A 12,907-nucleotide genomic window follows, 5' to 3' on the forward strand; every position below is an offset into this window, starting at 1 on the left:
AAACAGAAAATAAAAATGAAAAAAATGCACAAAAAATTGCTTCTTTTTTTTTTATGAACACGTGAGTCGTCAAGGTGCCGCAAACGATGATGTCACACCCTCAGAAATGAATGTGAATTTTCTTTTTTTTTTCTTTTTTTTTTTTTTAAATGAATGTGAATTTTCAATACTCCCACAATGCATTTCACTATACGTTCAATACCATAATTTCCCTTTTCTCACGCGTTGGTTCTCACTGGCTCCTCCTGCAGGCAGCTAAATGCATTCGCCCGTGATCGCAAAACGACTGCAATTAGCAACACATCAGATTAGTCTTGTTAGTTGAAAATGCGCACGTTTTGGATCGGTAAGCGCGTCGCCTGTCCTCTCGTGACTTGAGCCGCATGGTCCGCCGAAGTCCGGCTAATTGATCACCTGCGAACCCCCCCGAGCTCGCTTCCTCCACCCTCGTCAAACACACCCTTTTTTTTGGGGACAAACCTCGCCTTGTGCAACTCCCAACAATGTCAGTGACACTCTACACTGGCCGGTTGCTGCTAATTGTTCGCTCACAATGCTTCCCGCCATTGTGTCTCGACAATGGCGCGTCTGAATGGGGGGCGGGGGCTCGAACCTACTTGTATTGTTGCTAATTGCTTTCTTGAGAGGAGTGCAAAATGGAGATAGAAATGTTGGCAATGGACCGCAGTTTCATTGGAGTGCGCGAGTAAATCGAGTTCACAAAGGGCTTTGTGGGGGTCGAGGGCCGGGGGTCGGAGGTGAAAAAAAAAAAAAAAAAAAAAAAAAAAGAAGAGGCGCACCTGCACTCTATGCACAGGCCGACAATGAGCTCATTCAGCTTCTTGGCCGATGACGGAGAATCGAGGCGGTTGCCGCCGTGCGAACGTTGACACACAAACGTACAGTTGATTTTTAATGAAAAAAAAAAAAAAAAAAAAAAAAAAGATCCTTTTTCTTTTACGCCACTCGTGAAAGCTTTACTTTCTCGTTTGAAACGTTTACGGCTAAAAAAAAAAATGATGACGTAAAAGGCAAGGTGACTTGATTGGTGTCGTGCAGGGGTGTCCAAACTTTTTCATTTGAGGGCCACATACAGAAAATATGAAGAGAAATTGTGTTTAGTCCTAAAAATTGTACAAATAATTTATTTGTGCTTTTGCATATTTCGAAAAATGCTCCAGTATATAAATCAATTTATTTGTAATATGGCAGTAGGGTTATTATAGTTTTTGATTTTTTTCATTTTAGTTAGTTTTGATTAGTTTTCAGGGTGATTCTGTTAGTTTTTATTAGAATCAAGACAAACTTTAGGAGTATTATTACAAGAGTTTCGTGGTGTCCATTTTTAGAAGTTGACGAACATTTGCGTTCCTCTGTTGAAAAAAAAAAAAAAAAAAAAGAAGAAGACAGGAGGCTTATCTGATGATTCCTCATTCATTTCCGTTCGACTATTAACTCATTCACTCGCCGCCATTTTCACATTTCGCAATCCCGTTCGCTCCCGGCTGTTTTACTAGATTTGGACTGATTGTGCAAGGCCCACAGAATATTGTGTTCTATTGCTATAAAAGCATGGAACCTATCAAAAGAAAGATTAAAGTCTCTTCTTTCATCAGGAAAAAAAAAAGTATGTTTCTATCTGTTTCCGTTTTGCAGCAATTAGCATTAGAAGAGAGCTAAGTTTCATCAGTTTTCACAAATCTATTTAAAATTGGAAGTAATTGAGCTTTTTTTCTAGATGGCTCCGGTTGATCTCCTTTGCTCTGCTGCCACCTGCTGGCCGTTTGTGTAATAACTACCATTTCTGCAACCGTTCTTTGCAGTTGAGAGGCTGAATCAAAGCCTTCTGTATGCTCTAGCATAAATAAAAAAAAAACCAAAAAACTTATAAATACGTCTTTGGGACACTTAAAACATTGAAAAAAAAAACGTATTTACACGTTATTGGGAGCAAATGAGTAAAAAAAAAAAAAAAATGCTGGCCATTATCTCCGTTCGTCCGTTCTAGTTCACAAACCAAATCTGGTTCGGTTTGGGCCATTAAAATGATCCTGTTTGACATGAACTTTGTGGGGACTCTCACGTCTTTATTTCGGGATGGAATCTGACAGCTGCTTCCCCAGCTTAACATTTCGCTGTCATTTATACAATTAACATATCAAAATAGTTCTATTTATACACAGAAAATAACGACATAATAACCTAAGTATCAATTTGGGTTTGTCTCGTGCGTCTGGAAGACGACGAGCAATAATATGTTCCGCGTTGCAATTTAGAGTCTTCAATTAACGTGCAATTTTGGACTGCGATCCGAAGCCCGGGAGAAGCCGCAGAAGCGAAAGGGAACATTTGAGCCAGGATTCAAAGCTGGAATCATCCCGCATCAGTTGAAGAAACTGACGAATGTCCCTCAGGCTGCTTCCAAACTTTATTTATACGGCACTTTTTCGACAACAAACGCAACCCGAAGCGCTGTGTAATTTAAAACACCCAAAATAGGCTAATAAAAAATGCTAAATTAGCCATCCACAAGCATATAAAACAAACCAAAATGGACGATTACGGACAATAGAGAGAAAAGAATTGCTGTGAGGTCTCGCGGTTTCACTTTTACCTCTCACGACGAGCGTCGTCTCATCTCGGTTTTCTCGGCAAACGAATGAAACACACCCGCACGCTTTGTATGGGAATGGATCGGTCTACAGCCACTGAGAAAACAGACATAACGTGGGTAAATAACATGGCGGCCATCTACATCATGTGATGTACATTCAACCATTCAAAGAGTGTCCACATTTCTTTTTAAAACGGATTCACAGCGAGACATTTTAGATAGACTGACCAGATTTTCATCATTAACTCATTTGTTCCCAAAAACGTATAAATACGTTCTATTTTAAATGAATAAAGTGTCCCAAAGACGTATTTTTACGTTTTTTTTTTGTTTTTTTTTTTGTTTTTAACATTTTGGGGAGAAATGATGCAATTATTAAAAAAAAAAAAAAAAAAAAAAAAAAAAGAAGTAGTAAGCACGTAGCCACTTACATTTTGGCAGGAAGTAATTACTTTTTCAAGCAATATAAAACTGATCTTTAGTAACTTAACTGCGCAGGTGACATCTGTTGAGCCCAACACATTAACTCATTTGCTCCCCAAAAACGTGTAAAAACGTTCCATTTTAAATATTGCCATCCCAAAAACGTATTTATACGTTGTTGTTTCTTTACTTTTTTGTTTTGTTTGTTTTTTTAACATTTTGGGGAGAAATGATGCAATTATTAAAAAAAAAAAAAAAAAAAAAAAAAGAAGTAGTAAGCACGTAGCCACTTACATTTTGGCAAGAAGTAATTACTTTTTATATAAATAGTTTTTAGTAATTTAACTGCGCAGGCGACGTCTGTTGAGCCCAACACATAAACTCATTTGCTCCCCAAAACGTGTAAAAACGTTCCATTTTAAATATTGCCATCCCAAAAACGTATTTATACGTTGTTTTTTTTTTTTTTTTTTTTTTTTTTTTTTTTTTAATGCTACAGCATACAGAAGGCTTTGATGCAGCTTCTGACATGAAGAGGTGGCTTAAAGCAATGGTAGTTAGGTAGTTATTACAAAGAGTGGCCAGCAGGCGGCAGCAGAGTATAAGAGATCAACCAGGGCCATGTTGCAAAAAGTTCCTTTCCCTAGGGTTTTAAAGAGATTTGTGAAATAATGATGGAACTTAGCTATATTCTGATGCTAATTTCTTGCAAAACAGAAACAGACAGAAATATACTTTTGTTCCTGATGAAAGAAGTGAGTCTCATCGTTCTTTTGGTAGGTTCCATGCTTTTATAGCAATAGAACACAATATTCTGTGGGCCTTGAAAAACCAGTGAAAATGGCTGGGTGCGGAAAAAAGCGGTACGTTATGCAAAAAAAAGTGAGTGAGTAGAAAAGTGAGGGGGAGGGAGGGAGGTGCTGGTGTTTTTTAAATAGCCCATGTGGGGAACACCAAATCCCTGGCAGTGCAAATCAGCTGGACTGACTGCCACTTGCCAAGTAGTAGGCGGGGCCCGGTGGTGGTGGTGGAAGGGTGGGCGGGGCTATATCGTCTCTCCACTAACACAGTCACCAAGCATAGACAAGACACGCTAGCTAGCCCTTGAGAGCGCGAGCCAGTCTAAACATATTCTGGCTGCGCCGAGAGAAAGGAGACTGTCACAAAAGAAAAGCAGCAAAAAAAAACATTTCTAAAATCGAAAATTCAACTGCAGTGTCATAAAACAGCAAAAAAAAAATGGAGTGTTAAAAATTCCAGGGTTAATTTTTTGGGAGTTCATTTGCACTCGATGTTGTTCTTTTTTTTTTGTGTGCCGGTCAAGTCTATTTAGCATATTTGAAATTTGGCCGACCTTTTCATTGCTTTCCAGCAGACCCAAGGATGTTTTGCTATTTCGGAATTGGCAGAGAGTTTAGAGAAGCGCTCAAAGCAGGTCTAAGTTGTGGCGCGGGTGGTTTGGGCTGCCAGGCTCAAGACTACGTGGGAGTGGTTATGTGGCACTTCAAGATTATGCTTGCTACCGCGTGACTTTGCCTTCTTCTATTAGAATGAACTATTTTGCTCACAACAACATATAAATACGTTCTATTTTAATATATTAAGTATCCCAAAGACGTATTTACACCTTTTGTTTTGTTTTTAATCTTATAGCATGCCACGATACAGAAGGGGGCTGGTAAGGAGGGGGCAGAAGAGTAATTGCAGTAATGACAAAACGAAGGCATGGGGATGAAAAGCAGATCCCTTTGCTCACAATTCAAGCTGCCAATTCAGGAATTGAATAATGACGAAGTGAAGGTGTTTTGCTTCAGTGAAAATGTCTGGGGAGTGAATGAGTTTTGTCGTGGTATTTTTTTTCAGCGCATAAATAAAATGAAATAAAATAAAATGTAAATTGCGTTGTTTTGTTTGCAACGCAGCCGTATCTCATCCTGACATTCCGGAATATTTTGACAAGGGGCCCGGGAGAAACATTTAACGTTTTCCCGGCAATGTCGACGCGTGATGACATCATGAGTCATGGCAGGATAATCAAGAAAATGTACTTCAGATGATTTCCAAATAGCAGCGACAGGCCGAGACACTCTCGTAGCGGGTATGCATTTATGAATGAATGAATGGAATGCACGCACACTCGTCGGAACCTCACACACGCGCGCGCTCCAGAATTCCACGCCAAACGTGGGTCACGCACGCGGCGCTGACTGAGCGGAATGAAATGCGAGCGAAAGGAAACGGCGAGCTCCCGCGGCGCTTATAAAATCCACTTTGATGGCATTCTTGTGCGAGCGCCACGTCGGAGCGTTTCACCCGCCGCCGGTCGTTTCACTGACTCATCGCCGATGCATCCTTTTCATGTCTGCGTTTTCGGACCTCCCGACATTTGATCCTTTTGCGTCAAGGTGCGCCTCGCAAAAACGAAACCTTGTAAATATGGAGATGATGAGACGAATCCCTCATTTTCTCACTCAGTAACAACAACGTATCTTGAAAATCAAATCCGAGGAAAAGAAAACTGACCACAGTGGAGCGAATTCCGAGTTATTCGAGATATGAGCTGCTGGTGGGACGATTTATTGATTTTTTGATTTTTTGCTTTGACTCGCGAGCACTCAACTCGCTTCACAGCAGGCGGCAGCTTGGCAGGTGAAATGAGCAAATCTTCAGCAAAGAGGCTTCACGTGACATTATATCATATCGTATCAAATGATATCATATCATATATCGTATCGTATCATTATTTATATTGTTTTATATTATATTATATCACATTATATCATATATCATATTATATCATATCGTATTGTATCATTATATTATATTGTTTTATATTATATCATATCATATATTATATCATGTCGTATCATATTACATTATATTAAATTATATTATCGTCTATTATATTATAATATACTGTATTATATCACATTATATCATATCATATTGTATCATATATCATATTATATTGTATCATATGATATATCATATCATGTCATATCATATATTGATTTATATTATACCACGTTATATCATATATTATATATATATATAATATATATATATATATATATATATATATTATATATTATATCATCATATGAAATTATGTCATATCATATCATATTATATCATATCGTACCATATATCATATTGTATCATATTACATTATATTGTTTTGTATTATATTATTTTATATTAAATTATATTATGTTATATTATAGTATGTTATATTATAATATATTTTATCACATTATATCATATATATCATGTTAGATCATATGATATTATATCATGATATATCATATTATCATATCGTATCCTATTATATATATATATATATATATATATATATTATTATATTATATTATATTATATTATATTATGTGATTTGGCAACCAGTTCAGGGTTGTACTGCCCGAAGCTAGTTAGGATAGGCTCCTGCACCCCTGTGACCCTTGTGAAGAGCAAGCGGTTAAGAAAATGGATGGATAGATGGTATTATTATATTCTATTATATTATATTATATTATATCATAAGGTGTAACGGCGGACGACTGCTTTCGCACAACCGCCTGGCATCGTGCAAGTCGCAGGTTCAAATCCCGTACAGAGTTTGAACGCTGTCCTCTTGCACGCGTGGCTTTTCTCCGGGTACTTTGGTTTCCTCCCACGTTTCAAAACGCCTCGTGTACGGTCGGTTAAATAAAGTCTCTAAATTGTCCGCGAGTGTGATTAGTTGCTTGTATATTCGTGCTGTGGGATTGACTGGCAACCAGTTGCGGGTGCAGCGCATCTCCCGAGGATACGCGGAACAGAGAATGGAAGGACTCATTTATTATATCCGCATTGCAGTTGATGTCGTCGAGCAGAAAACAAGGAACATGTCATCGTGTTCTTTTTTCAAGTTAGCAGCTGATGGAAACGCAAGTCTTTGAATTCAACAGGTTGGCTGCAAATGTCACGGGGGCGGTGCTGAAACGATTGAGCGAGCGCATCGCTGAGCCGCGATTGGCTGCCGAAAACCTCCTGATCCGTCTCCACCAGTCACTCGCCGCTCAGGTGACTTGTGATGCTGCCGAAAAAGCCAAATGGGACCCAATCTGGAACCTGCTAATTAGATGCTTGAATGCAAATTGGCCTCAATCGTCCACAATGTGTGTCTGCACATGACAAGCAGCCGCTTCTTCAAGTTATCAAATGGCTCGTTTGCAGGATGCGGGTCAAACTCACGCACGCACGCAGACAAGCTCTCTTTCCACTCGTGTGATGTTGGTGTTGCAAGCTCGCCCGCCTTTTTGGTGCGAATGTCCCGGATCCCGAGCAACATGTACTTTTGTGGCCGAAAAGCGGCACTTTCAACTTAATGAGACATGTACTGCCCTGATTCATTTACTCGAAAAATATATGTGGCGGACACAAGACTGGTGTGTCATTTGAAATCACTTGACTTGATGTGGAACAAAAAAAAAAAAAAAAGGGCCCTCAGCACTTCTTTTTTCAAATGGTCCCTCTTGAGGGAGTCATAAGAAAAATAACATGGAGAGGAGGAAGTAGAAAAGGGTGTACAAAAAAAAAAAAATCATATCCCGATATATATATATTAGGGGTGTGAATTGCCTCGTACCTGACGATTCGATTCATATCACGATTCACAGGTCACGATTCGATTCGATACCGATTAATCCCGATACGAATTTATAAGTCGATTGTTGCGGTTTTTTTTCATTCAAATTTAGAAAATACTAATCAGTAAGCTTGTAGAGTGTAAGATTTATATGAAAATGTATTATTTATTTATCTGAAATTTCAGTCTTATAGAGGTTGTAATCTGTTTCATGTTTGAACAGCATTAAAATAAAATATTAAGGCTTAATGTTCCGTTCATATAACATTCTTCCATGCTTAAGGTGTGAATCCTAAAAAAAAAAAAAAAAATCGATTTTGCCGATTATTGAATCGATTCGAGAATCGCGCGATGTAGTATCGCGATATATCGCCGAATCGATTTTTTTTACCACCCCTAATATATATGCATATATATATATATATATATATATATATATAATATATATATATATATATATATAATATATATATATATATATATATATATATATATATCCTGCTAGCTGGTAGCTGTTCCGAGGCTGTACCCGCCCCCGCTGCAATATGATTGGCTACAGCCTCGCTGGAAGGATATGACGCATGGCCATGACGCGCCCCGTAAAAAATGGGCGCCACCATATTGGATTAGCGCTCATGAACGGGGTACAAAAAAAAAAAAAAAAAGTACGTTGTGTAAAAGCAACCGAACGGAACACAGACGGGCCAAACTGAAACTGTTGAACCGATCGGTTTTCAAAAACCGTCCCATATATATGGGAGGGTGGGGAATATGCTTCTTTTTTTTTTTTTTTCCTTCTTCTTCTTCTATCGGTTTGAGGGCTTGGCAATACAACATAAAGCCGTGGCAAATGAAAGCAATAAACTATTTCTTGTCCCGGGTTACAATTGGTTTCATCGCGCCATTCGGACAGGAATGGCAGTTATGCAAAAAAGCAATTGGCTGTAAACGCTTTTTATTTGAAAGTCGGGATATAATTAGAAACTTGTGGCTTTCCATGCGCGTGTGTGTGCGCGTGCATTTGTGTGTGTGTAAAACTTGACGAGTCCGCGTGCGAGGAAAGTGATCCTCTTAGCGGCCTGGACTTGGCTCGCCCTCAGGAAAAGCGTCACCCGAGTCGCTCGACCCCGAGAAAGCGCGATTGTCTCGTAATCGTCTTCCCGCGCGAGCCGGTTACGCGCCGCTGACCCCAGACGACCCCCAGACGCAAGCACACTAACCGCCATCTTTTCAACACGTTGCCAAGTGTGCCCGTACCTGTAAGGCCTCCAGGCGGTTCGATACGAGGTGCCAGAAAAGCCTCTCGGACCAATTAGAGGCAAGCCAAGCCAAGCCAAGCCAAGCCAAGCCTCCGCTGGGTCGGAGTCAGACCTCCTGTTGAGATCTGCCAGGCGAGCCCAAACAAAGTGTGCACACTTTCACCACAAACACGTTATTAAAACGAGTCAAAGTTTAACCTCTTTGTCTCCCTTTTGGCTGCCACATGCGGCTGCCCTGCTTGGGATACGGAAGCATATTTTAAGGCAGTGCTTCTCATTTATTTTCTGTCATGCCATGTAAGAAGAAAACATCTAGTGCCCCCCCCCCCACCACCACTTACGACTATAAATAGTGATATGATACGGAAAAATAAAATGACATAAAATCAATAAATAATAATGCATTCAAACTGATCACCAATATTAATTCAGGGTCACAATATAAAAAAAAAAAAAAACGAACAAAAAAAAAAACGAACAAAAAAAAAACCTAACCTGCAAGACAAAAATATTAAATAATTTGTGCTTTTTTTTTTTTTTGCTGTGTGCAAAACGCGCATGCTCAGTGCAAACAAAACCCCTTACCACCTAGCGAATGCTCCCTGAGCACACTCTGCCAATCATGAGAGCGCCACTGCCCCCTAATGTATTGGAGGTGCAATTGCACTTTGTTCTAGGACAGTTAAAAAATAAAAAAAATAAAAATAAAAACAAAAAATTAAAAAAGCATGTTCCCCGAGGTCAAACGCACCCGCATTACCACCGAGCGAATGCTCCCTGCGCACACTCTGCCAATCACGAGAGCGCCACTGCCCTCTAATGTAGTGGAGGTGCAATTGCACTTTGTTCTAGGACAGTAAAAAAATAAAAAATAAATAAACAAAAAAAAATCAAAACAAAAAAATAAAAAAGCATGTTCCCCGAGGTCAAACGCACCCGCATTACCACCGAGCGAATGCTCCCTGCGCACACTCTGCCAATCACGAGAGCGCCACTGCCCTCTAATGTAGTGGAGGTGCAATTGCACTTTGTTCTAGGACAGTAAAAAAATAAAAAATAAATAAACAAAAAAAAATCAAAACAAAAAAATAAAAAAGCATGTTCCCCGAGGTCAAACGCACCCGCCTTACCACCGAGCGAATGCTCCCTGCGCACACCCTGCCAATCACGAGAGCGCCACTGCCCCCTAATGTAGTGGAAGTGCAATTGCACTTTATTCTAGGACAGTAGAAAAATAAAAAATAAAAACAAAAAATTAAAAACGCATGTTCCGCGAGGGTCAAACGCACCCCCCTTGACGGAGTCTCACTAGGGGGGGCGACCCACTATTTGAGAAGCACTGCCCAACTTTGCGTTCCCTCGCAAAACAACTTCGCGTTCTCTCCTAATTTCAACACCCCTAAATTATAGACACATTTTGTAGAACAGTTGCTCGGAAAAACTCATTCATTGATCAAAAGTACTCTGGAAAGAAAACAAACAAACACAAAAAAAAACAGATATATGAAATGGAATACTGTGGCCCTGCTGCATCATCCACATTGCAATTTACTCGACATGAGCAAACGATAAATCGCAACCGCGCTGTCAACATGTAAAAATCTCCATTTTTCTTCTCCGAAGTCAGAGGCCGAACGTGCAAGTGTCGACGTTTGAGCTCTTGGTGCGACGAAAGCAACACTTTCACTCGCGGTTTGAAGGCGAACAAATGAATCAGCCGACATCTTTCAGCACCCCCCCCCCCCCCCCAAACCTCAAATTATAAAGCGACTCGCGCCAACGTCGCTGATTCCAAAACGGATGATTTATGGCCCCAAATTGTTGCTACATTGTGGGAATGTAACGGAGAGGATTGTTGACTTCAGCGCAGTTAGAGGAAGACGTTCCTTGAAAAAAGGAGAAGAAAAACTGCAAGGTGAGTTCATGTCGCGATTGTAAATCAAGACGGATGACGGAACACGTTGTGGGGTACACATGCTAAGGTTATAACACCGGTTTCATTGATCATTTTAAATTTGGAGATTTAGATATGATCAACTGTTTTGAGTAAATAATCCATCCATTTTCTGAACCGCTTGCTCCTCACAAGGGTCGCAGGGGATGCTGGAGCCTATCCCAGCCGGCTTCGGCCAGTAGGCTGGGGGACACCCTGAACTCCACAAAATCTTCAAAAAATGCTGATAAGCATTCAATATATGTTTTCCATACAAAAACTGACCCCCCCCTAAAAAAACAAACAAAAAACAAATACCAAAACATATAGAAAAAAGAAAAAAAATCTGCAAATGTGCTAAATGTGAATATGCATCAACTGTAGTTTTATGTTGTTTTATCAAATAGATGGATTTTTTTTATACTGCCCTGTATTAAAACATGAATACAAATATTAGTTGTTTTTTTGTTTTTGTTTTTTTTTGTGAAAAATGCACAAAAGTTTTTTGATTTGATGTTGGTTTAGTGGTAGCGTTTTGCTGAAGGAGTTGAAAATGGAACTGAGAACCTTTTGGGTGGACATGCTGACAATAAACAAAGCAAAAAAAAAAAAAAAAAAAAAAAGGTCACAAGTTGAATATTACAAGACGGAGAAAACTGCAGAGTCACGAAAATACCAAAAGTCATCTTGGCCCGAGAAATGTTTTTGCTATTTGCGGGCCGAGCGTTTCCTGACACTTTTGCTTGTTATTCATCATGCAGTCTCAACACCAATTCTGCTTCCGTGGTGGAAATCACAAAATCACTGATACGGATTGTTTTATTTTCTCAGTTATTTTTCCAACTCGGGCGTTTGTTATTGCAGAACAGGATGGAGGGGGGGGGGGGGGGGGGGGAGGTTCGTGCTGCGCCTGCACAAATCTGAACATTCCCTTTCTAAGAAGTCCAAATATGGCAAACAGGGAGTGAAGGTGCAAGAGGGGGTCCGAATGCGCAACAGGGGGCGGGGCCACCGCACCCCGGACAACTCCGAAGAGTCAAGAAACAGCGACGACTCAACTTACAAACTTAATTCGCTCCGTGAACCCATTTGTAACCTGAAACGTTCTTAAGTCAAGGTAACATTTCCCATTGAAATGAATGGAAATTCAATTAATCCGTTCCAACACCTAGTTTGTTTATATTTTATGATATACATATTTTTTTCCTCAAAGTTTAATTGGTGTGTGGTTGAAAATAAATACAATATATAATTAAGTCAAAATACTTTAGTATGACAAAATACTATACAACTAAACAACCAAGTGCTTATTGTGCTTTAACCGCTCTTATTGTTTTTCTTTTGTCTTTCTAGTTTATATTTATTTTGCTTTTTTAACAAAAAGTGATTATTATTTTTTTTTCCACATTAAACCGCCTCAAAAGGTTGTTTATTTATAGTAGATGCCGTGGACCACTAAAATTATGGACAGCGGTTGGTGCCCAAATATAAATCAAAAATATTATCAAGAAATAAATATAAATCCTTTAATGGGTCACTTAGGTGTGAAACTTTTATTTATTTTCTCTTGCGACCCCCCCAGGATAATAAATAAATAAATAAATAAATAAATAAAACTGCAACTGCCATCTACTGCAATGGATGTGCAATTACACTTTATTCAAGTAGGCCTATGGCCAAAAAAAAAAAAAAGGTATTCATTGCATGCATTTGTATTCATTTCAATGGTACCTGATGATTTGAGATACAAACATTTTCAGTAGATGAAATCTCCTCGTAAAAACAAAAACAAAAAAAATTTGATTGATTTTTGAGGTGCAATTTGTTTTATTTTATATTTTTCTCACATTGAGCCGCAGAAAAGATACAGATGTCTTCTTAGCGGATGTCCCTCATGTCTGGACTCTCCGTTTACATTATTCAGACGGGGGGGAGGGAGGGAGTGACTTCTTGCCCCCCCCCTCCTGTATAAAACGACAAGTTAGCGTCCAAGAAAATACAGATGGAGACGGCCAGCCGGCTCGCAGTGCCTGCACCGAAAGCCCTCTCCG

The sequence above is a fragment of the Festucalex cinctus genome, chromosome 10 (genome assembly GCF_051991245.1).
Source record: "Festucalex cinctus isolate MCC-2025b chromosome 10, RoL_Fcin_1.0, whole genome shotgun sequence".
In the NCBI taxonomy this organism is placed as follows: Eukaryota; Metazoa; Chordata; class Actinopteri; order Syngnathiformes; family Syngnathidae; genus Festucalex; species Festucalex cinctus.